The sequence below is a fragment of the Falco naumanni genome, chromosome 1 (genome assembly GCF_017639655.2).
Source record: "Falco naumanni isolate bFalNau1 chromosome 1, bFalNau1.pat, whole genome shotgun sequence".
NCBI classification, from domain to species: Eukaryota; Metazoa; Chordata; class Aves; order Falconiformes; family Falconidae; genus Falco; species Falco naumanni.
Window position 1 is genome coordinate 25,091,432 of NC_054054.1, and position 23,764 is coordinate 25,115,195.

General features: G+C 41.9%; 1 long non-coding RNA gene across 2 annotated transcripts in view; it reads right to left on the reverse strand.

The window, feature by feature from the left end:
- The window catches only part of LOC121084720, an 83,377-nt gene that overhangs the window by 47,510 nt on the left and 12,103 nt on the right, over positions 1–23,764 (reverse strand). For both annotated transcript variants that reach the window (XR_005826848.1, XR_005826849.1), the window contains exons 4-7: positions 22,783–23,090; positions 21,776–21,975; positions 19,721–19,908; positions 18,028–18,192 (exon numbers count right to left, since the gene is read on the reverse strand). This is a non-coding gene — a long non-coding RNA (uncharacterized LOC121084720). The remainder of the gene's footprint in view (positions 1–18,027; positions 18,193–19,720; positions 19,909–21,775; positions 21,976–22,782; positions 23,091–23,764) is intronic.

Here is a 23,764-nt window from a genome sequence, read left to right on the forward strand (position 1 = left end):
ACTGAAGTCAGAAAAATACTGACTTAAAAATCACTTTTCAAGTTTCTCTTTCCTTATTACCTATTACATAGCTTTCTTCCCAAGATATTAATTCATTTTACAAAGACCTGTGAATTACAGCACTTCAAAGAGTCCCCTTGGCAGTAAACTACCAGCACTTTTTTCTGAAGAAACATTAGCTACAGAAAGGTAGAACTTTGGCTGTTTGACCAAGATAGTTTTGCCTCCTCACAACTAGATTTAGTTGCTGTGTTCTTCTTGAGACTGGTAAAACCACCGTGCTGTGGAAGGGTATTGCATCTTTTCTGGCCGACCTAACTGCTTCTGTAGGCTACATTTGCTAAATGTTCTAGCAGAGGGTTAGATAATGTCATGGAGACTTTGCTCTAAATTTCAGGTGTTGGGAAAGAAAATAATTTCATAATAATCAGAAAAATGTTTACATCCTTCATATATGAAATATTACTTGTTGAGAAATAAAAGCTGCAGTTTAAAACTGACACTTAACTCACATGACACTAAGAGGCAGCATATAGTTACTGCACCATTCACAGCCAGGTATGGCTTAATCAAGCAGTGAATTAATGTATATTCAACAGCAGAGAGAAATCATTAAAGCAACGCTTAAGTCACATGGACTCCAGAAAATGGGAGTACATGGATTCTGAACCATCTGAAAAGCAAGACAATAGGGAGAAAACAGAGCAAACGCCACCATTATTTTATCCCTGCTTTATCAATACCGCAATCCGGTATCTCTGGCAGCACTTTATCCTGTTCTCTGCCTTTGTGGCCAGTGGTCAAGCAGGACAGAGAGATGATGGCAGCCATGGAGCTGAAACTGATTCTTCCTTATGCTTGCAAACCTTGCATTCATGTGAGCTGCGCTAAACAGGATCTGCTTGCACTAGCTTTACAGTCAAAGACAAATCCTTCACCCTGGGAGAAACCCCACCTCTCCAAAAGTGTGCTCCCCACCTGCTCTAGTGCAGCGGGCTGCCACTGAAATGCCATCCTCCCTATGCCAATGCTAAATCTAGCAAACACTGCTCCACATCCACTCTTCCCACTAAAAATCATCCTGGCAGAAACTCTCCCATACACCAACGAAGCATGTACAGAGCAAAGTAAACTCCGCACTGGGTTAGGTCTACAGATTCACTAAGATTTAAGCATAGTTTCTCTTTCTTCAGGCCTGGGTACTCTCTGACAGCTAACCCTCTTGCCATGCTCACACACCACCGCCGCCACTTGAAAACAAAATCACTCTTGATAGGGCTCACAGCTGTCTCGTTAGTCAAAGCATCAGCCAAGACAGCATTCAGCACAGTTAAGTTCTGTGCAGCAAATTCATCAGCATAAAACTCCCCTTTGCCCCATCAGTTCCTTTCTCCATCACTGATCACAGACTCACAGAATGGTTTGGGTTGGAAGGGACCTTAAAGAGCCACCAGTTCCCACCCGCTGCCACGGGCAGGGACACCTCCCACCAGCCCAGGCTGCTCCCAGCCCCGTCCAGCCTGGCCTTGAGCACTGCCAGGGATGGGGCACCCACAGCTGCTCTGGGCAGCCTGGGCCAGCGCCTCGCCACCCTGATCATGCAGAAGAGCAGAGCATGTGTGCACAAGCGCTTCACCCTCAAATGTTTTCTGCCACACAGCTCATTTCATGGCTGGCTACCTGCCCATCTCCTAAATCCCTCCCCACCAGAGACAACCAGACTCTCTTGCCTTCTTCTGCTGCATCTTCTAGTCTGTCCCCTTTCCACCTGAACAAACTTCTGCTGGCATAATTTATTTTCATACTGGAAACTCTCAGAACATCTACTGATTTATCTACTTGTCTAGAGTGATCCAGGCAGGAAGTTCATCTTGGATGCACCAAAATATCTCAAAAGAAGGACTGCAAATCACTGTGCTGCTTTCACAGCTATAAAGCAGGCAGCACTCAGGCTGCCTTCTGGAATGAGCTTGTTCTCGTGCTTCATCACCTCAGCACGAAGGTTAAAGAGATCTGGGTTATAATTTGGTAATTAGATTAGTATCTGAAAATTCCACTTTTAGTGAAATGGTGGCCACAAAAATCTTTTCAAATTTGCCTATCACTTATTCACAAGTGATGTATGTCTTCTCCTTGAACAGATAAAGCAGATATTTACTTAGCAGGTTATTTTTTCAGCACAGTTTTACTCATCTACTTTGTTCTTTTAATGATAAATACAACAGAAAGCAACCAAAGGATGACCAATGTAATTTCCAAGTCAGATTATTTTCATGAACTGGCATTTAACTTATTTAGGAGACATAAGAAGATTATTACTAATGAGTTAACCCTTTCCTTCCAAGAATAAACTTTTGGTTGAGTTTTGAAAAAAATAAAATAAGATTTTTCACACTCTTCCAAATGAGGGAGTATTTATTCCTATGTACATGTAACATAGACCCTACTTCAACACAGCACATTTGAAAGGTCTTGGAGAAAGCAAGCTACAACAGTGCTTCCCACTGGAAGCAATGGCTGCGGTCTGGCTTGCCTGATGCTACACGTGTCGACAGTGTGTTATTAATGGCACTGCTACCGCCTTCTATACTGTATATAATCACTGCCATAGCACCATTCACATTAGCATTTCCATTAAAAGTCTAGCACAGTATGTTCAAAAAGAATCTGAAAATAAATATTTTAAGCAAGAAGCACACTCTTACATTTATAGGAAAATAAGAAGACATTTCTAACAAATATTCTTTTGCCTTTCCAAACATCACAGTGGCCAGTCATTCACTTCATATGTGCGTACCATTAACTGAATGTGGATCTCTTCTTTCATAAATACTATACATGCAAAATGTGTTGTACACACTAAATACGAAACACTGAAATAATCAGTAAAGCAACAGATCAGATCAAACTTACCTTGATATTGGCCAAGAATTACAAATAGATCTAAGCCTACTATAACGAAACAATTCCAATACTTTGGCTTAGTTTCTTACTTTCATAAGTTACTTAACACCCCGTCAGTGATACTTGCTGAAAAATTACAAACATGGATGAAAATGAGGGTAAGAAAGCACTCCTGCTTTCGGGTTCTTCAGTTCAGGACTGGGGCACAGAGGTGCTGGGATTTCAATGGAAACCTGGCTGCCTTTGGCAAGCCTACCCAGCAGGAAGGGGACTCCAGTTTCCCAGGATGTCCAGCTTACACCTAAGGAATAAACACCAGCATAGCCTGGATTTGTTAGTGTGAATTCATTAGCCCAACTCAAAGACAAAGGGGAAGTGAAAAAGAGAGAGATAATATATCAATCACAATCACAGTAAGTTCTTACAGTCTGACTGCACAAAGAATCCCTGCAGTACCAAGGTGGGGACCTGTAAGTGAAAAGGAAGTGACACATAGATAGCACAGAACCAGATCTGATGCTGGAATTCCCATCCTCTTAGGATATGGGATTGCTAGCACCTGGAAACATCTGCTGCAGAGACAGACATGTCCCTTTGCTGAGTATTAACTTTTGTTACACAACCAGTGCCCCAGTGTTTTACCAAGGGATCTATTATAGGCCATCATGGATTAAAAAAAACAGTTTCGTTCACAAAGAACCTTTCTTCAGGGTAAGGATTTAGATCCTGGTTTGTATTTGCCAATTTTATTTATTACAAAACTACAAAATGGTTTGGGTCAGGAGGGACCTTAAAGATCATAAGGAATCTTTAAGGAAGATTGGGTTGGAAGGGACCTTAATTATCATAAGAAAATATTCGCTCATAATTTGTAACCATTAAGAAATGCAAATACAACCTCTGAACTTAACGCTTCCATCACCACAATACATAATACATTCATTTTAGTATCATATAATTAATAAGGTTCTGAATAAATTTTGAATTAAGAGTGATTAACTACTTTTAATAAAGTATATTGAAACTTACAACTGCCAAACCTTAAAAAGATTTTTAAAAAACCAGCTGAATGCACAAAAAAGACCTCCTGTTTTGCAATGGAAAACAACTGGTTTATTGAATCAAGAATTGTCTGTAATCAGTGAACTAAACACTTTTTGTTGCTCTGTTTGGCAGGGTTTTAGCACCAGTACATCACAGCTTGTTTTTATTGCTACAGTCAAAGAGTAAAAGCAGCATCCCTACCTTTGCAAGTTCCCTCTCCTCCATTCCATTTCCTCAACTGTGAGTGAACTGGGCTTTTTGGATTAAACTGAATGAACAGAATAAATCAAGTGAAGAAAACACTCACTCTGCTCCTGGAGAGAAGGTTCATGTCTAAAACCCAGTCCCATCACTAGCAAACACCAAGTCTGGGTGATGAGCCAGAGGCTTGCACCAATGCAGCAGTCTGACTTTCTCAAAAACTTGGCAGCAGCACAGACTACTCAAATGTTATTTCTGCTCGGATTACGCTGTTTGAATACACCAAGGGTAGGTAAAGTCTTGACCAAAGTAGTTAATAATATTATTTAATTCTAAATTAGTGTCTTAATAATAATAATAAAAAAACCCAACAAACAAAGCAAACCAAAATGAGATCTCATTGAAAGGAAAGAAATCTCATCTTTTAAATGCCTCTTGAAAAACAACTGCTTTTTATCCCACTCTGGTGTTATCAGGCACATCATTCCTGGCTCGCTTGCAGCATGCCAAAGAAATAAATTTCCAATGTATGGCTCGGGCATCTCACCTTCGCGCTCCTCTGGGCAGGGCTGCCCTCTCCTGGGCATCGGCTCTGCACCTCACACCCACGCTCTCTACTGCAAAATCTCCCCAAACTGTGCTTCAGAGAGGAAAAACTGCAAATGGTTTGCAGCTGGTTCAGGAAAGTATATTAAGCAGTAAAAGGCACTTCACTCTATCAGCGTTTTTGAGAGAAAGGTGCACCAGGGTGCCACAAAATATTTGGAAAGCTGCTTGTTTCAGTTTGGAAAATACTGGAAGACTGACAGAACTCCGCAGATGGAGATACGCGGCGGACGCAGGGTGCAACTCTACCTACAGCTAATGTAGCTATGCTAGTTCAGTCTAGTTAGAGTGGATAAAAGCAGCAGCAGAAACTGAGCAGCAGCAATTTTAACATGCTCAGCCAGCCAGGATCTTTAGTGAGTTTATGTATTTTTATTTGGTCTAAAATGATGTACAGGTTTTTTTCCTTCAAGAACCCAAATTCCTTCATCGTCGCTCTAAGAAAACCAGAACTGACCCACCCAGAAAAATGGAAACAAGCCTTTCTTCAAGGAGCTACTGAAACACACAGAAGTGATTGTCTGCAGCAAGCCCCCCTTTTCCCCTTCACTCTTTTTTTCCCCCCTAAACTTTGGAGGGGGAGTTGTATGAACCACTGGAATGAACCTAGAGCAAATCTGTGTTGGGAACTGGTTACAAATATTCAACCTAACTCAAACCACAGAGAGGTCCAGTGAGGGTTTAGGTCAGGCTGTGATGTTCTCTCGACGTTTTGAATTTAAACTGAAAACTTTCCTAGTTGGTATTTAGTTTTCACTTAAAAGGTTTAACAGAAAAAAGGTGCACAACATTAATTTTATAGAGAAATACTGCTATTGAGGACACATTTCCAAACATCTTCCAAACCCCCTGGACCATATAAGACACCCTGATTCCTTCAGGAATCATTTCTCCCCCTCAGTAATAATCTTAGAAGGCCAACTAATCCCCATCCGGGAAGAGCCTCAAAGCACAAAGAGCACCTTCCTCCCTCCCGTTATCTCAAGGGCCACCACCTCCCACAATACCCTTTCCCAGGTCAGTTTCGACTTCAGCAAAGAACTGTCTGGAATTTATAGGTTAAACACGTAAAGTCTTACCTAGAAACAAAGTTTAAGGGTTTTATTAGAGTGCTGTATTAGGGCCTAAAATCAAAAAGGACTATGAAAACTGCATTGTTTTCAATATGCTAGCTGTATGGAAAATCTGGGAAAAAAAGCCAACCAGTAATGCTTTTTGATTATTGAAAATCTAGATTTATTTGTCCTAGATAGTGAAATACCCCATTTAAGTATTGTTTACTAGATAAGTAGTCTTGAAAATATATCTGAGAAGGCACTTAAAAGTCATTAGAAAAAAGCACAAACGATGAAAGTAATCAGTATCAAAAAAGTGAGTTTTAGACTGGAAAATATACACAAACATATGAATTATTTTGCAGCTGTGATTTATGTTTTCTGACAGTAACATTTTTATGTGGTGGTGCTGGAGAGCAAGCGTGCTCTCACCAGCCCATACCGTGGGCGAGCCGCTCAGTGCCAGCTCCCCAGAGCTGCACCGTCATCATCTTTGACTTGTTACGGATTGATGTTGGTACCAATGAAAGAAGTTACCCTCTTGTACTCAAAGAACACTACGTAAGCAAATAAACCATCTTACGGCACCCAACGAAACGCTTTGGAACCATTGAAAGGTGATATATCAAAAAACCCTGGTATGACGGTGTGCTCCTACTGCATAGCAGCACCATTCCTTAGCGCAGCAACATATCTGGCTTAGCTGAAGAGTGAGCTCAGGAGCTGAAAAGTCAACTCAGTAAAGAAAGATGCACTGTTAGTCTTGTAGTCAACCCACAAGAAAGGTCTGGTGGAAGAGGCAGTTGTTGGCAGGTATTCTGGTAGTCAATGTTTACTGCTAAACTTCCACAGAATAAAGCTACATTTGCAAACAAATGCCACATGTACTATCAACATGAGTTTCTACTACAGTGCAATTAAAAATCATGACCTTTCCTTTCAGAGTCAGGAAATCACTACCAGATCAGCAGCAAAACCACAGATTTTTTTTTAAAGCTAGCGTGTATGTAGGGCAACCAAACAGAGCTAGAGCCTTTCTTCGTAATAACTAACACATTTCATGACATCCCTTCAGATGACAGAGGGGAGAAGAGCCCAGCAGTGTACCGCCTTCTGTACATCCTGCGTGTAAAATATCCCTTTGTGGACTCCTCCTTCATAGTTAGACGCCTTCTATTCTCCCTGCTCTTCTGCCAAAGGCACTTAATGCTCTAATAATACGTACATCGTGGTAGGCTGGAGAAGTTGTTTTAACAGGTGACTGAGATGCCATTTGCATAATGCAGATACAGATTCTGACATCCCTTTTGGAATATCCATTTCTTTGAAAACATCATGAAAAGAGCGTAAAAGGAGGGAGAAAAACTTCAGTTAGAAGATGCTGATGACAAAAGAATGAAGGGGTACAAAGTAGCCAGCAATAAAATTCATCCTGAAAATCAGAATAAAGCTTCTACACATAAGAGGACTGAAGCTGGGACTTATGTCCCAGCACGAGTGGGAAGGGCAAACATTAACATTGCTTTAAGGCAGGGGTCCTCAAACTTTTTAACCAGGGGGCTGGCGCACGGATGAAGTGGCAGGCAGCCATCTGCGGCTGCTTGGTTTCCCCCCCCAACCCCTGGCGGGGAGGGGGGTCAGGGGGGGTCTGTAAATACCGGGGGCCGGATTGAGGACCCTGGGGGGCTGTATCCAGCCTGTGGGCTGTAGTTCGAGGACCCCTGCTTTAAGGTGTCACTCCACAGGCTAGATTAGGATTTTCAGCCTAGATAGGATTAGAACGTATGGACAGCTTAGAACAAACACTGTGCCCCTTCCAGTTGTAGGTCCCTATGAAATCTTTCCTGATTTGCATCAAAGTCTGACAGGAGACGATCTCCATTTCACATGGCATTGGCTTGATACAATCCGGTTCATCTGCTACATTCCATTTTTGCAGCACAGAGACCAGTGTAAACACAGGAAGAAACGGGAAGCAGAGAGAAGGCAGAGACAGAACAGCAAGGATGTAAACTTAACGCAGGCACTCACTACTCTTACTGGTTCTCCGCAGCTCAGGTGCAACACCCCTGGCACCCCCACTTCAACCCGGCACCGACCTGATGCACAGGGAGAAGGGCGCAGGAAGCATGTCAAAGACGGCTCTCCTAGTTCGTATCACCTCAAGCTCTGCGCCCGCGGCTATGGATCACAGTCACATTCGCAGATTTTAGTTATACATGTGAAAATGCAAAGCACTTGCAAATTTTTGCAAATCATCAAATTTTTGATCAAAGCACCATACGGTAACGTGCAGCTGCAGCACCCTTCTTCAAAACTGAAACACTCCGTTTTCACAGAACACATTGAAAGAAGATTCACTGTCATGTTTTTGTGTTAAGGTACACGAACATCAGTCACAAGCAGCCATCAGTAAGCCTGGAACCAAATAACTACGAATGAACACTCTTCAGAAATCCAAGAGGAGGTTGAGAGCAAAGGAGACCATAGATGTAGGTGTCTGTATACATGCACGTGTATTTAGGCACTAGAAAGTAATTAGTATGCTGGTGTTTTTAAACTTCATTAAAAGCCAAAAGATGTGTCTCAGCAGTGAAAAGATTTAGCCACCCCCTGGGATGTACCATTAAAAAATGGTGACATCCCTTTGCATAAAAATAATGTCAGAATGCTCACCCAACTGAAGGATACGTTCGCCTGAGCAGTCAGACGTAGCTAATGAAGAGATTAGTTCACCCCAGGTATAACTGCAAGAACTGTAATAAGATAAAAAAAGGCCAAACATGTTTCAAGGGCAATGCAAATTTTTTCAGAGCTTTACAAACAACTTTTTCCACCACCCAGGGCTTCTCACACAAAAAAAGACATTATCTGCTGGGTTTTCTCTTCCTTTCCCTTGCCTCCTTTTCCCTCTCCCTTGCCTCCCTGCCGCCCAACCAACTGCAAAATACAGCAGTTACAGCCCTTACAGGTAAAAGGTACAAAATATGACAAATAAAATGAGAAAGCAGCAAGTAAGAGGAGGGAACGTGGTCAGGATAACAGACTGCCAAACACTGACGCACTAACCACTGGGGATAACGGAGCAAGGAGTCCTTGCCAGCTTGTCAGAAAACATTTCACAGAAGAATCGCTGCAAGCTTAGGAATGGTTAGCTCTGACCCAGGAGTGAAATCCTGACAGAGACACAATGCAAAGCACAAGTCAGAGGTCTCTGCGGCGATGCTGCCTCTGCAGCGTTGTGCTCCAGAGCACAGATGGCTCTGGTCGCTCAAGTCTGGCTCCAGGTTTTTCCTTAGAGGCATCTTCTGCCTCAGGTAGAAACGCACAGCCATAACTCCTGACCTCTTCTGCTGTTCTTGCCTCCTGTGCACATCATCACCAGTTTGGAAATGCAACGGCAAGGGACATGCCAAACCAGCTAAAGCTCTGCCTGATAATGAAATCCTGATGTGACTTTGCTCAGCCATAGCAAAAACCAACACTGAAATACTGCGCCACTGCCCTAAGAAAGGAAAGGCAACTTCTTCCCCAGGTTTCCCACCAGTTTCTGACCAGTACAATCATTACGTGTCATAAGTTGCACCTTCAGTTAAGCATTGCATTTTTCTCAGTTTCAGCAGTTAATTCTACCAGGATAAAGGATAGGACTGACTTTCTGAGTAGCGGCTGTGCTGAACATACACCACTGCTGGCTTGGTTCTAAGCAGCAGAAATGGCTAAGCGTCCTAACGCTACCGAGGCACCCAAGAAATTGGTTCTCCCCACTCTCGATGATAAAAATCACGCACAGGTAAAAACTACTTCTGAGAAGCAGCAGCAGGACAGCAGAGCTGACCAAACAGTTATTTAGAATATTGCCCCAGAAGCAAGCTCTTAAATCCAGGCATCTTTATTTCCCCCCCTCCCCCTGGCTCTGTTTTTTTTTGTTTTTGTTTTTTTAATTCAGATTCCCTATTCCTCCTGCCATTTTGGTTTCCAACTCAACAATATGTGAGTACACACTGCCTCACTGCCCCAGTGATGTTCCCAGTTTGTGTTTGTGAGCCTGGGCAAGAAAAAAAAAAAGTGTGCACACTTATGTTCCCAGTCCTTGCCCAGTGGCTCCCGAGATGGGCAGCCGCCCCTCCGCACACCGCATCCCCTCTCAAGGTGAGGTCCTGCAGGCTTCGCTCTCCTGCCTGAGAGCTCTCTGTGAAGTGATGCCAGGTGAAGAAGGAGACTATATAAGCAGATGAAAGATGCTTGGCTCTATCTTGTTTCCACTGAACCGACAGGCTTCTGTCTCCACTTTCAAACAAAACAGGGCAAGGCTCTGACACACACACACTGCCACATGCTGGTTCATCCTGGTTCCTCCTCACTCACCAGCACGGTTTTTGTCCATGTCAACTATCACCCTACTGAGCGACACCCCAGCGCCAGTCGGGACACCCCTCCTAACCAGGCCATTTTGATGCAACCGTGCTTTTCTACGAAAGGCTGGCGACGCGCTGTGTGGATGCTAACTGAGCAGCGGCACTGAGCCTCCGAGCAACAGAGCTGCTTCCAGCTCATCTTCTGTAGCTGCACAGGCTCAGCCCTCCCCAGCTGAAATCACCCTGTGCAAGGCTGGTTTGCCCAGTTTGAGCCCAGGTAGCACAGGGTAACTGTGGCAGTAAGATACACTGGTAAGCTTTCTGGCAGTATTTGCAACTCAAGCTCAGTGCTGTGAGCAGGTATTTGCACACAGGGGCTGGGTTACAGTTGTTTAAATCCCCGGGTCACAAAAAAAAAAACCCGCCACAAAAACCCAAGTGTACATCAAACACAGCATTCCACACTGAAAAACACAATTATTATTTTTTTGAAAAAAACTACAGTTCACACTTGCAGAGCACAGGAACTGTCAATACAGCAGCATAATAAACCAACCAATACAATTCTGTCCCAAGGGAAATGGCAACAAGGAGGAAAATCAAGAGTACCTCTCCTTCAGGTACTTCTGTGATACCTGAAGTCCTCTGGTAACTAGCAACTGAGGAGGAGGCTGGGGATCTCATCCTGCTTCTCAGCAATGTGTCCCAAATTTTCCTGCTCCTTCAGCTTTACATAAACCAAAAATGAACTCTGTGCACACAACACGCGGTAACTGCATATGGAAGTGGGAGGAAGAGCATTTAACTGCTATGACGGCTCTGTGGAGAGACATTTGCTTTTTCTTATTGCTTGAAGTCACAGGAGGCAGCTCAGGTAAATCACCCTTCAACCCACTTCGCTGCATGTGACCGAAGAGTCTGTCTATCCTACCCTTCTAAAGGAAAAAAAATCAGTTCAAATTGTTTCCTCACCTGATGCTTTTAATCTGGAATTTACCGAAGAGTGTTTTGGGTTTTTATGGACTTGAGACATAGCAGCACAGATAGCAAGTGCCAGAGAAATACAGAAAACACCAAAGTACGGCAGATCCTTCAGCAAAGAGAAGCAGCTACACACAGAGTATGAGCCTTCCCTCACACGTGTTCTCTCCAGAATATTTGGATGAGTGAAAAGTCTTAATAGCAGATAACTTGGACTTAAATGAGCTTAGACAAATCTTACCTTTGTATACCTTTTTAGCTGAAAACTCTTAGTGTGCTGGGGTTAGGGTTAACCCTCATTAACAGGGAGGTAGGGAAAAAATAAAATCAATGGAAACTAACTCACAGCGTATGTCTCTGCCTTTACATGATGCCGTCTTCAGATTTTAAAAGCAATTTCGCTGTCTGGTTGGAAGTCAAAAGGATCCACGCAAAAATTTAATACTCAAAAGAGGAGAAAAACTGGCGCTGTGCTTTTTCAACTTGCCAAGTTAAAGGAATGTTATTGAAGACTCTCTTACATAAATGTTCCTTGACCTCTGAATGAACCAACAGGTCTTAAAAGCTGCATTAGCCAAAGCAAATTCCCATAGCAAATAAAACATTTAGCCGAGTGCATCAGATTTTTCTCTGTGCAGCACAAAGAAAACTCCAAGACCCAAACCGGCAAGTTAGCATCTCCTCTTTGAGTCTAAACGAGTCGAATAAACTTGGGGCAAACAGTTGCCAGCAGAACTGGAACATACCATACTGGCTCCTCCTGAGTTCTCTCACAGCTGGCTAACAATGTTCTGCTATTTTGCCTAGCAATGATACATAGATCCTTCTTCCTCTTGACAAAAATCTCACCGTATGTTGTAGCCTAATGGATTCTGAAGAAAGCTTGAAAAGGCAAGAAAAAGAAACTCTAGAACAGTGGCCAAAACACGAGCAGGCTCTGCTGCCTCCAGCCAAGCCTCACAGATGCAGAGGCATCAACAACAGGTATCACTGAAGACAGATGTGCTTGAGATAAGGAAGCATTGCATTTGTCCAAATACTACAAATTCACTTACCGTGTGTACAACCCCAAAACCACATGTAAATGCTACGAACGCCACAAGCTTGAGGACGAACTTAAAGAACAAGGTTTGCATAACATGTAGCTAAAGCTGACAGTACCTGCGGGAGCAGTTTGAAATAGGTAAGGAATGCAGTCCAGATTACTGCTAAACAACCGATCACTCCTCAGGCGAGTCAGAGAGCATTAAAAAAAGCCATCCTACAACCCCAACCTGGATACGAGCGTGCACAGATGCTGCAAATATGCTCCATGTTTCTAAGGCTTACCTATTGCCAGTGTTCTTCTGTTCATGCAAAGCAATAATATTACACAATAAAGTGAGACATGCAGGTACACAAAGAGCTCAGGAACAGGTAGGAGAGCCCCCACCGTACCCATCAGCGTAACAGGGTTCATTACATGCGTTTTAGATAACCTTTTGAACATGAGTCTATGTCAGAGCTCTTCTTTTGCAGGTAGTCCTGTAACACACGTTATTAGCGTGCTGCACAGATACGCTCAATCTACCTAAAGAGATTCCTGTAGTAACTATCTTCTGAACTGCCCAGAGAAAAAAGCACCAAAGCCAGGGAGCCTTCAGCCCCCTTCAGCACAAAACCATCCCTTCTGCTCTGTAGCTTCCTGACCTACTCGCCAGGTTCATTTCAACTCATTCACTACAGCATGTCCAAGAGCCTCATGCAGTACATGAATTATCCTGTACGCTGAGGCAGAATTGCCAGGAATAAACCAGTCTGTAGTCATTTAACACTGCGTCATAACGTATCCGTACACAGGGGTGAAGAAAACTGCAGAGACAACTTCAATTCTGTAATTTAAATACCCAGCTCTGCAAACCAAGGATCTTTTAACAGTTTTTTGGCAAATATACATGTATCCCTAGATCACATTTCCTCTTCAAGTCTCAAGTAAGCTTATATGACTATATAGTCTATTAAGGAAAAAAAAAAAAATCAAAATATTTGCAGGTATTGCATTTATTGTGATTTGAAGACCACCTCTTCCTTCCCTTTAAATAGTACAGTGGTAGCAAAACAAGGATAGGTTATTCTGAGAAGGGCATTTTTATGTGAACAGAATGGTCGAGGTTTCTTTTATGACATGCCAGAGTGACAGTCTCAGACACAGCAGTTTCACCATTTAACCTCCACGTTATCATTTTATCAGCAAACCTGCCACCAGCCAGAATGGAGATGAAGTGGCAATATTACAATACTGACCTTTTGCCAAAGGATCTTGAACGAGTCTGGGAAAAGGAGAAAGCTATATGAATCTAGGGAAGTTTTATACCAATTTAATGTTGTCTCCAATGAACACATACTTCCGTTCAAAAAAAAAAGAATGAACCAAACACCACCAAAACAACCAGTACCTGGATCAGTCGTAAACATGCAAAAACTGAGTGATGGCCAAGCCTCACGTTAATGTCTACATGGATTTTTAAGACGGGAACAGCTTCTAACCACTGTTAGAAGAGCATCATATTTAGATCTAGAGGATGATGTTTTGTCTAGAGGAAGAGGTGTGTGAACTGAATAGGTGATGGGGAAGAGACTGCATGTCCTGCTACTGGCCACCCCAGGCCTGTATTCATAAACACATTGCTCTATTGATACCACAGTTCAAAAACAATTAAATACAGGCACATCGTGTTTGCAGGTGTATGTGGTCTCAGGGACACCTCACTTGCTACTTTCGGTATAAGATGATTTTATAGGCCAGGGAAATAATTTACAGGAGCAGGTGAGTGGTGCTTCACTTCAGGCTTAAGTAGTTTATGTAGAATTGCTTTATGTCTCATTTGTGCACATGTTTTTTCACTAAGACAGCTTAAATTGAAATTACTGGGGCAATATTCTTCCATTTCTATTGTGGGATCTCACTTCGGTGTAATTGCTTTTTTATTGCAATTTATGGAAGAACCTTAACCTTCAGTCATGAAAAATAGCTAGCTTTCTGCTTGGATCTCAAGCGTTCCTACAGCAGACAAGCGTGGATGGCCATAGCCCTACAATTAGTTACAAATGCTAGCTGATTAGCATGCATACTTCGCTTCAGTTCAAACATGCCCTTTTTAATTCACAAAGTACCATAACCAGGATTAAACCTGGGGTATACCCTGGCTGAAACTGTACTTGAGATGTGACAGAGAAGGGAAGCATCACATCAGCAGTGATTGGAGTGATGCAACTTCAAGTGTTTGCTTTGGTCCAGTGAACAAGTCTTACTGGCGTTAAACCCAGTTTCTGTCACTTATGTTACCTCTGTGGCAAGATTAAGCTACATACGTTAATATGTTATAAAATCATAATTTAGCAGTCATACAGATGCACCAATCCAGGGCAATACCTACATGTCTCAAGAGGCGAATTCATGTCACATCTAACATTAAAGAAGCTCCCTGATGGAATTCCTTAGGGAAAAACTGTCTTCTACACTTAAGAAAACAGCTCTTTGGAGTCAGGTTCTGTTTCTAGGGTTCAGTGGACTCCTGTGACACACAACAGGAGAACTTGCCTTATGGCTGTCCTCATGGTGTGAAGGAGCACAAAAAGCACAAATGAAACTTGCATTTCAAAATTCCTTACCCAGTTCTTGTTCATACTTGTCCTACACAAAGCTTTTATGGCATCAGATTCCGGCCTTTAACATAGGCTTTTTAATAGTAAATGCAAAAGCCAATTTATTGGTGTTTTCCTGTCATTCACGTGAACAGTTACCTTACTGGTGTAAGTAATATATAAGAATGGTGCAAGAAAGGGTTAAGCGGTGCTGTTACATAGATCCAAATAACTGGAGCATTGAAATGACCGAATATATGCAGCCAACTTGAAGACTTATATTGGAAAACAATAACAGGGATTAATTACACACACAGCTCCCGCACATGCAGCTCCTATTTGGAAGTCATGAACATATTTACTCTGCCTGTTGCAGGAACATGAACTGCATGTCAAATATTATTCAGGAAATATTCCAGAGGAAATGCTGACTATACATATACAACTACTGTGTCATGGCGCATATGTTTCTTGCCAACACAATGTATATCATCACATCATGCTGTGACTCGGAAGTTAGGAATCTTGAACTGAGGACTGTATCTAAGAGCAGAGCAAAGCAGGATGGGATGAAAGCAAAACTCTTGATCTGCTAACTATTTTCAAGCAAACAGTTTTATTTACTTTTTATTTATATTAATATAAATAATACTTATATTTATATAGCTGCATTGGGGTTACATTCTAGAAGTATTCACACCTGGAAAATAGAGTATTTTAAGCTATTAAGCTGTATTAGAATCCCACTGTGAAAAAAGAAATTGTAATTTTAGCACAGATTAGCTGGTCAGAGTAAAGTGTAGGTGGAGACCAACCCTGGTTAGGAAACTTTACAACCACAGTAGGCCAAAGAAAGTGCAAGAAAGCAAGCAGAAAAGCAAAAACTTAGTGACTGTTTGTTTGGTCACGCAGCAGCAGACCAGAAGCACAGCCAAGGTCCCCCAACTCCAGGTCTACGCAGCAAGATTTTTCCCACCTCCCCCCTCTCATTCAATACACACATTACAGCATGTGCATAAATTCATATTTAATGCACACTACTGACTCAGTCAGTGTTACACACCAACATTTTCCCACTTTTCTTTGCCATCACTTGAGGGACTACTGCAGATCCTTGCTTGAAACTTCTGTTTAAAAATACCACACACAGATACAAATACAAAATTTTGCAATCTTTCAGCCACATATTTAATTCTAACAAACCTACAGTTCATCCAGACATGAAATCCACAAAAAGCTAACACAGAGTCCATAAAACGGTGCTGCTTTTATGTGGGATGTGGGATGTGAAGGCAAAGAGATCCCTACACTCAATATGAAACACTGGTTTAGACCCCAAGGGGAGGAGTAAAAAAAATAACCGTGCTTCCCAGCCAGACAGGGAAATCTAATACTTCTCTTTCTAAACAATACAAGGGCACATCCAATGTCACAGTCACCTGTGTAATACAGGTTCTGAAACAAATTCCAGTCATAGCCACTTCACATTTAACTTTTATTTTGGTAACCAGGGTTTTTCTTTTTTTTTTTTTCTTCTCTCCTGCCTACTATAAGAAGATGCGTTTAAAAAAATAATTATTCATATATATAAATCAGAAAGTGATCCTAACAAAGTCTACCAGCGAAACAATACAACTTTGTTTTCATGTATATATACATATATCTCACAAGAAGATTGTTACATAGGTATACAGCACAACGTTGTTTGAATGTAGTATTCAGTGGGGTTTTTTTCCATTTAATCTCTAGCAAAGAGAGGCCTAGGTTGCAATTGTACAGTGAGGAATTACATTCCTCAGTACACGTTAACACCTTTCACCAACACCAAGGGCTTACTAGCAATGCTGCACCACCCCTTTGACTATGGTTTTCCAGAACTATTTGCCCACAATCTCCACCTTTTCATATGAAACGATCAAGTTGTTCTCTGCTTTAATTCCAAACACATTTCCCTTTTCTTCTAAACCAAAATCGCTTCTAAGGATTCCAGTCCTCTGAGGGAGGCACAATGTTCTATTGTAGCCAAAGACTTGACAAAGATGGGGTGTAATTTTGGCTTAATGTAAACAGGGCCAGTGGAAAACTTTACTTGGAAGCGGTTGGGTTTTTTTCTTAAGCACACAGAAGTACTACTAGGCTCTAATTACCTAGATTCCTCTACAAGTCCAACCAATCCCAAGCTGTAGAAGTCCAGGACTATCTGCACACCTCTCGTTTTACATCAGTCTATAGAAACACCCTCATGCAAATGAAGTACATACATGGTTCATGAAGCATAGCCACCACATTCAGGAAACATTATTCAAAAATGTACACATAATTGTTGCTAGAGGGCTTTCTTTTCCCCAGTGATAACGTAAGCTTACTAGATTTTATGTGATTAACTTCTAAAGGCATTTCAATATCTGCATTGAAATGCAGTATAGAATAGCTTGTGTGTGTGCCATTACCTAGAATTAATTTTAAACTTTATCTCTGTGCAGAAGAATTATGTAAATTATGATTTGTGTTGCAGCATCTGCCTTGGAGCACTAGCAGTGGTCAAAGGTATTTTGTAGTATGCAAAGTACATAGACATGTTAAAAGACTATGTCCGCCACAACAACCTTACCAGTTGGTATAAAAATCTGAGAATTAAAATGAATAAGAAATGAGGAAAAGGTACAAGGGTAACCTTTGCTTTCTGAGCTTCAAGTCCACTGCCTTTCACCCTCAGTGGCCGTGCTCTCAGTGCTTGCCCCAGCTCCGAGGGGGCAGGGGAAGAGCGTTACATCGACCAGCTGCCGCCTTTGCCGCTGCCTGGAGCGTGGCTCCAAATACTGGAAACCACCCCGAGTTCTACACAAGGACTTTACCTCTGGAGCAGGATTTCAAGAGTCGCTGTGCCTGGTGCTATTGAACTCCTATATGCCCCACCTGCTGGCTGCTGTCAAGGAAAAGAGCCACAGGATATCCTTCTTGTACAGACATCACAGAAACACGGATTATCAAAGCATAGCGCATGCTCAGTGTCCTTGTCACAAAGGCAGAGCTCAGCACTCCGACAAGACAGCCACTGGGCAGAGGCATTTGGTGTGAGTAGTTAGTAAGTCCAAGATCTCCCTCACAACTCCAGGGAATTGCTTTTAAAAGATGTACTGCTCTTTTAGCTAGACTAGCTCGTCATTCCCTGCGGCTCTGCCCAGGCAAGACTGCTGCCTTGGTTCCATCAGAAGCCTCACTCAAAGGAGACGCAGAGCAAACAGCACTCTTACCTGCACTGAGGGGGCTGGTGACTTTAGCCACGGTGGTGAGCAGGCAGAGAAGGTACCCCAGATGCAGATATTCCCTCCTAGAGCTCTTCTGTAGCACTCGGGGATGGGGACCCCGAACTGACGGCAGGGGTGGGTCACTTGCCAAGACTCTCCCGTATGACAGCTCTGAACACGAGACATGGATGTCAGAGTGGGAGCCAGTACGTGGAGCCTCATAGAAACTACCCGTCTACTGCGGTATATGAGGTGTCTCTACATACAGCTGTGTTTCTTTAATTAATATCTATTTATTAACAGTATCTTGTTATGGCTTTGAACTAACCAAAAATACACCTGACTTCACACCACCTTGGAAAAAGGACCCCATACAGGCAACAAACAGGACAGCTACACACAAATGACTAGAGGCAGCAGTGCAGGTGTGTGGCTGGCAGTCACTGTGAATAATGCCACAGTTCCACCACCCAGCGTTAAAGCTCATGTCTTCTGCGAGCCATCTGCTGAATTTAGTCATAATCAGCCTTCAGTGGCTGTGCAAATACCAGCATACCAAAAAAAGAGCCCTGGGATGACTATAAAGGAAAAAAAACCAAAAAATATCCGCAAAACTACCATTATTTCCCATCACATGTGGAAAAACAAACACCAAAAACCACAAACAAAAAAAATCCCGAAACCGTTTAAATTATTCTGGGTGTGTTACCACATCCAAGATGATCTTTTGATATTTGCATTTGAGTTTGGCAGAGTCTCTCCTGTTCGGACTGAATAAATAAAAGTTGTTTCCATGTATACATACACATACACATGTTTATGTAGGCAGAAATACTAACATATATGTAGTTTCACATTAGCAGTCTTACTTCTGTAAAATCAATATATTTTCCTGCTTATACTGCTTAGAGGTTAGCTTATCTTGGGGTTTACAAAGACACTCAGCATCTTAACATCAAATTTCAGCAGTAAAAGATAACACAAGCTGCAAGCTTGGAATACCAATTAAGCTTAAGCAGAAAAACTGCTGCAGGTCGGCAGCTTCTGTACCCAGCACGACAGTATCTCCAGATAGGTTTGGGACAGACATAAGAACAGAACGTCCATCTGACCCCGACATGAATGTTGCCTGCAATCCAAAGGTCTACGGAGAGCATCTGAAGAAAGAGGTTCCCAAAACAAAGTAAAAAGCCTTCCTAAAATAAGCCATGGGGTTTTAATCTGTGATAAACTTCAGACAAAGCTAATATATAGCTGACCTCTTAAAGGACTTCTTTTGCAACTGGAAGGATATTCTAAACTTAGAGAGAGCTATGATGATGAGCGGTTTATTTGCTCAACTTCCTTCCATAAAACAGAAATATTTAGACAGAAACAGTAAGAAAGGATTCTACCAAGAATGCTGCAATGCTTAGCCATAAACCTTTATGGAGAAAAATAACTACTTGTTGGTAAATCATTTCAATATTTTTGGCAGTCGTTATACAGATACAACATGAGATGTGTTTCTTTTCTGTGTGCTACTCCAAATCACAGCATATTCAGAAGCATGAAAAAAGAAACAATCTTTGTATCATTCAGGACCATCAGATGCTGTCTTCATCTTGTTTGCCAAATATTAGTTCAGTTTCTGCATGGAGGGCTTTTTAGTACCAATAAATATTAAAAACAAAGACGTATTAGCAAGGGCAGTGCTTACCTCCAAAGAAAACAGTTTGCTATTAACAGTATGCTGGCTCCTAGCCACTATTAGCATTTCAAATATCAGTCTTCTGCCCTAGACACTGCTCTCCAGAAAATCCTCCTTTCCCTTTGCATTCAGCTGTGTCCAGCGGTTGGCATATTGCTCATATTCACATTATTATCACCACCTGTACAGACCTAAAGCTTAAAGGACAAGAAGAAAGGGCTTAATAATTCCTTATAAGTTTCTTTGATAAAGCAAGTGAGACAACTACAAGCTCAGCATATGTTAGAAAAGCAGAACCCTACAGATGTGAGCCTAATGCCTCTTATGGTCACGGATCTGTTTAACAGTCTCAAGAAATACTACGGGTTTACTCATGCAGTGAGCATTACAAAGTATGAATTCCACAGTTACTCGTGATCCTTCAAAAGTTTCACACCTCAACACATCTTTGTTTGCAGGGTTTTTGTGGGGGGGAAGGGCTACCTGGCCAGTTCTCCAAGGTAACAACTGAAGCGCCACCCCGGCCCAGGTCTGCCGGGCAGCTGTTGTTGGGAAGGATCTCTGCTCTTTGCTCGTGCACCGCGTCGCTCACCCAGCCAACTCTTTGCCAGGTGACTCATTTTGGACCTTCATTTGGCAAAGTTCAAAGAGGCCTGGCTTTTTTAAAGGACAGGGGGAGAGAGTTACAAGGCACACAAACCCAGGGTTAAAATCTCTCACTGACCATGCAAAATACAAGTTTGTAGAAGGCTTTGGTCTGTCTTTCCAGTTCCCAACATTCCCATCCATCCCCAACAGTTTTGTGCTGTCTTAGGGGAACCTGCATCTTCTCTTTAGCTAGCTCCCATCAGAAAGGGGAACTGCAGTGACGCACAACCACAGACACTTCTCTTTCTTGAGAACTGCATCACTGCACCATATGTGTCTCCATTTCAGAAAACACAGTAAAGCAAATTGTACAGTAGGCTGCAGTTCCACTTCGCAAGCGAAATCTAGCAGCGATAAAAGCACAACATTTTTGGGTTTGGTTGGGTCTTTTGGTTTTGCTGTCTGCATCTCAGCCACTCACAAAATTATCAGGCAGCAAATAAATGGTAAGGAGGAGAAATCAAAGGGCAATTAAAAAAAATAATTTAAATTTAATTAAATTTAAATTAAAAAAAATACCCAGACTGTTGGGGCAAGCGAGGCTTGGAGTAAACATTAATACATTTTGCTTTTTTTACCGGACTGAATTAATCATCTGTGCCACAAGAAAATGACAATCTCATCACAGTCACCAATAATCTAAAAATTTGTCCTGTCATACTGACGCTTGCTTATTTTTTGACCAGCTCATGAATAAAAAGAAAAACAGTATAAGGGCACAGAATGAAGAATGCTACAAAGTGCTCCAGAAATCCTGCTTTGAAAAATACCAGGTAAGTAATCCTAGATATCTCCAATAGCACAAAAGTTACAATTCACATGAATGATAAAGTGTTACAGTGACTCTGACCCGTTTTCAGAATGGAAGTAAGCAGGCTGCCCAGTGAAATTACTGAGCTTTAGATGCAGAAAGGTGGGTTTTTTTTTAATTTTTATTGATTTTTCTTTTTTTTTTTAGGTATTCATAACCAAAATAGTGACTGTTCACTGTGTGGAAAGAATAACAACTTTCACATAAAACTGAATTTTTTAATTAGTAAGCTCAATCCATAGTTAGGTCCCTATCTTATAGCTTGCTCCAACTCTGCTTGGTTTTTAGGCAGAATCCTCTTTTCCCAGGGTTTCCAAACTGTTTGAACATATTCAGATTCCACTGGAAAATAAAACTCACAGCGAGCAATCACCGTGTTGTTTGTGACCCTCAATCACTTATTAATTACCTACTGTAACACCCTCTCTTCTGAAAATTCATATATAATTGTCCAATGATTTTGCCTCTACTTCTTCCATCTCAAATGACTTCAAATTAACGTGAAATTAACATCCTTATCCGTGCAGAACTACTCAAGAGTAACATAATGTAGAAGTATATTATTAAGCTAGCAGAAATTAAAGCCAACGTTCTAGGTGAATTACCACATAGAGTATCGTGCGGTTGAGAGAAAACTTCATAAACCACAGGCCGTTCTCAGCACGTCACCAATATCAAAGCCTGAGGACCTGTCCTCATCACTCAGTGCCCATTCCAGCATCCCGGTGTCACAGCTTAGAAGACCAGCACATTCCACAGAGAACTACCACCCAAGGGAGCGGTAACTGATCCGACTTCAACCTGTCTGGAAAAAGGGGAAAAAAAGGAAGAAGAAAGAAAAAAGAAAAAGAACAGGATGAAATCCTTATCCCACTGAAGTCAGTCACAAAATTCCTGCTGGCATCAGCAGATTCAGGATTTCAGAGAGCCTCTGGAAGGATGAATTTAGTCAAGTGAAGCATAAAAATCAACAGCCTTGGCCAAGATCCTTTTGCAAAAACTTTGGAATTGGCTCTGGGCTCAATTACCACGTGCCAGTTTAGCCAAGGAAAGGTGCTGCATTTGTATGCGTGGGGAAAAGCTCACCTGATGCACCTTCACTTCACCATCTCCTTTCACTGCAAATGAAACCGAGCGAGACCATATTGCAGCTGCCACAGCCCGAGTTACCTATCAAAGGACATGCAGTAACTGATGGTGAGGGCAACCTGCCTTAATTTTTCAGGTCAGAAAATGAGTGACCAATCAAGGCGGGGGTGTGGGTGGGGGAAGTGAGCCATGTTTCGAGAAAGGACCATAGGGCTTTCACAAGGACTGGAAAACGCTGTTTGACTATAGGTCCATAAAAGATCACAGTGATGCTCACCAAAACAACACAGAGGCAAGTCAGAAACCATTACAAACCCAGGGATGCTGACAGCTGTGACAATTCCAGCACACTAACACAGCAGCTCCTTTGCTCAAGCCTGCACCACAAAAATCTGTGTTTTGCATTATTTAATACCATAAGAACATCATCTCGCCTCATAGGACTTTGAGAAGAAATATTATAAAAGCCCAAAGCACCAAACAAATTTCAATTGTCCAGAATATCAGAATTAGTTTTCCCTACCTTTAGGATTTTTAAAAGACTATGTTATGGTCAAGTCCTCACTTTTGCATTTCAGCAGCTCCCAGACTTTAGCCTGATTTTCCACAGAGATCTTCAATCCAAACTTTGAGTTGTCACAGGAGCATATAGCTTGTGACAACAAACAACATGATATATACTTACTCCCAAGCCAGACTGTTCTTATTTCAGTGCCATTGCTTAAGGGGGTTGGCTGCACTGGAAAAGTAAACACGCTGAAGCTCCAAGCTCTTGCAATCTGTCAACTGCATTCTGTTCCATCTTGACATCTTCACGTCAACATCACCATGCTGCAGAAAAGAGAAACAGAAGTACCTGCAGCGCTAGTTATTAATAAGCCGGCATGCTGCCTTGAAGCATTTTAAAGCATCGCTGCTCCTATTTTCTCCCGATTTCTACAATTAGTTCCTTCTAGATAATCTGCATCTGAAGGGGAAAAGGTCACCATATATTTTTTAAAAATCGCAGTCATTGCATAGTCCTTCTCTGGGGGCTTATTGCCGAAATCATTATCCTAAGTATCTCCAAACAAAGCTTATCTCTCAGCCTTCCAGTAATAGCATATAAAAGTAGAAAAATGCAAGCATAGCAAAGCTTTTATTATCCAATTCATCTGAGGTTGTTTACTTTGTAAAATAAAAGAGAATTATTAGTTGCACTCTATGGAGCAAGCACTTATACAGGCAGTAACTAAACAAAAACATGAACTGCACAGCGATCACAGATGGAAATTGGTGCAGCTTTGCAAATGGCACCATTTCTGAACCAATGGACCTGGCTCCACTCTCTTATATCTTCCATCTGACAAAGCTGGATCTTCTCCATTTACAAAAGCAGGTAAGGACCCATTGACTCAGTTGTAATTCTGGGGAACAGAAATAGTTCCATACAGCTGAGTGTCAAAAGTATGTAGTATTTTAATTAGTGAAAAACATGAATCACATGGACACCTACAAAAAAGGTA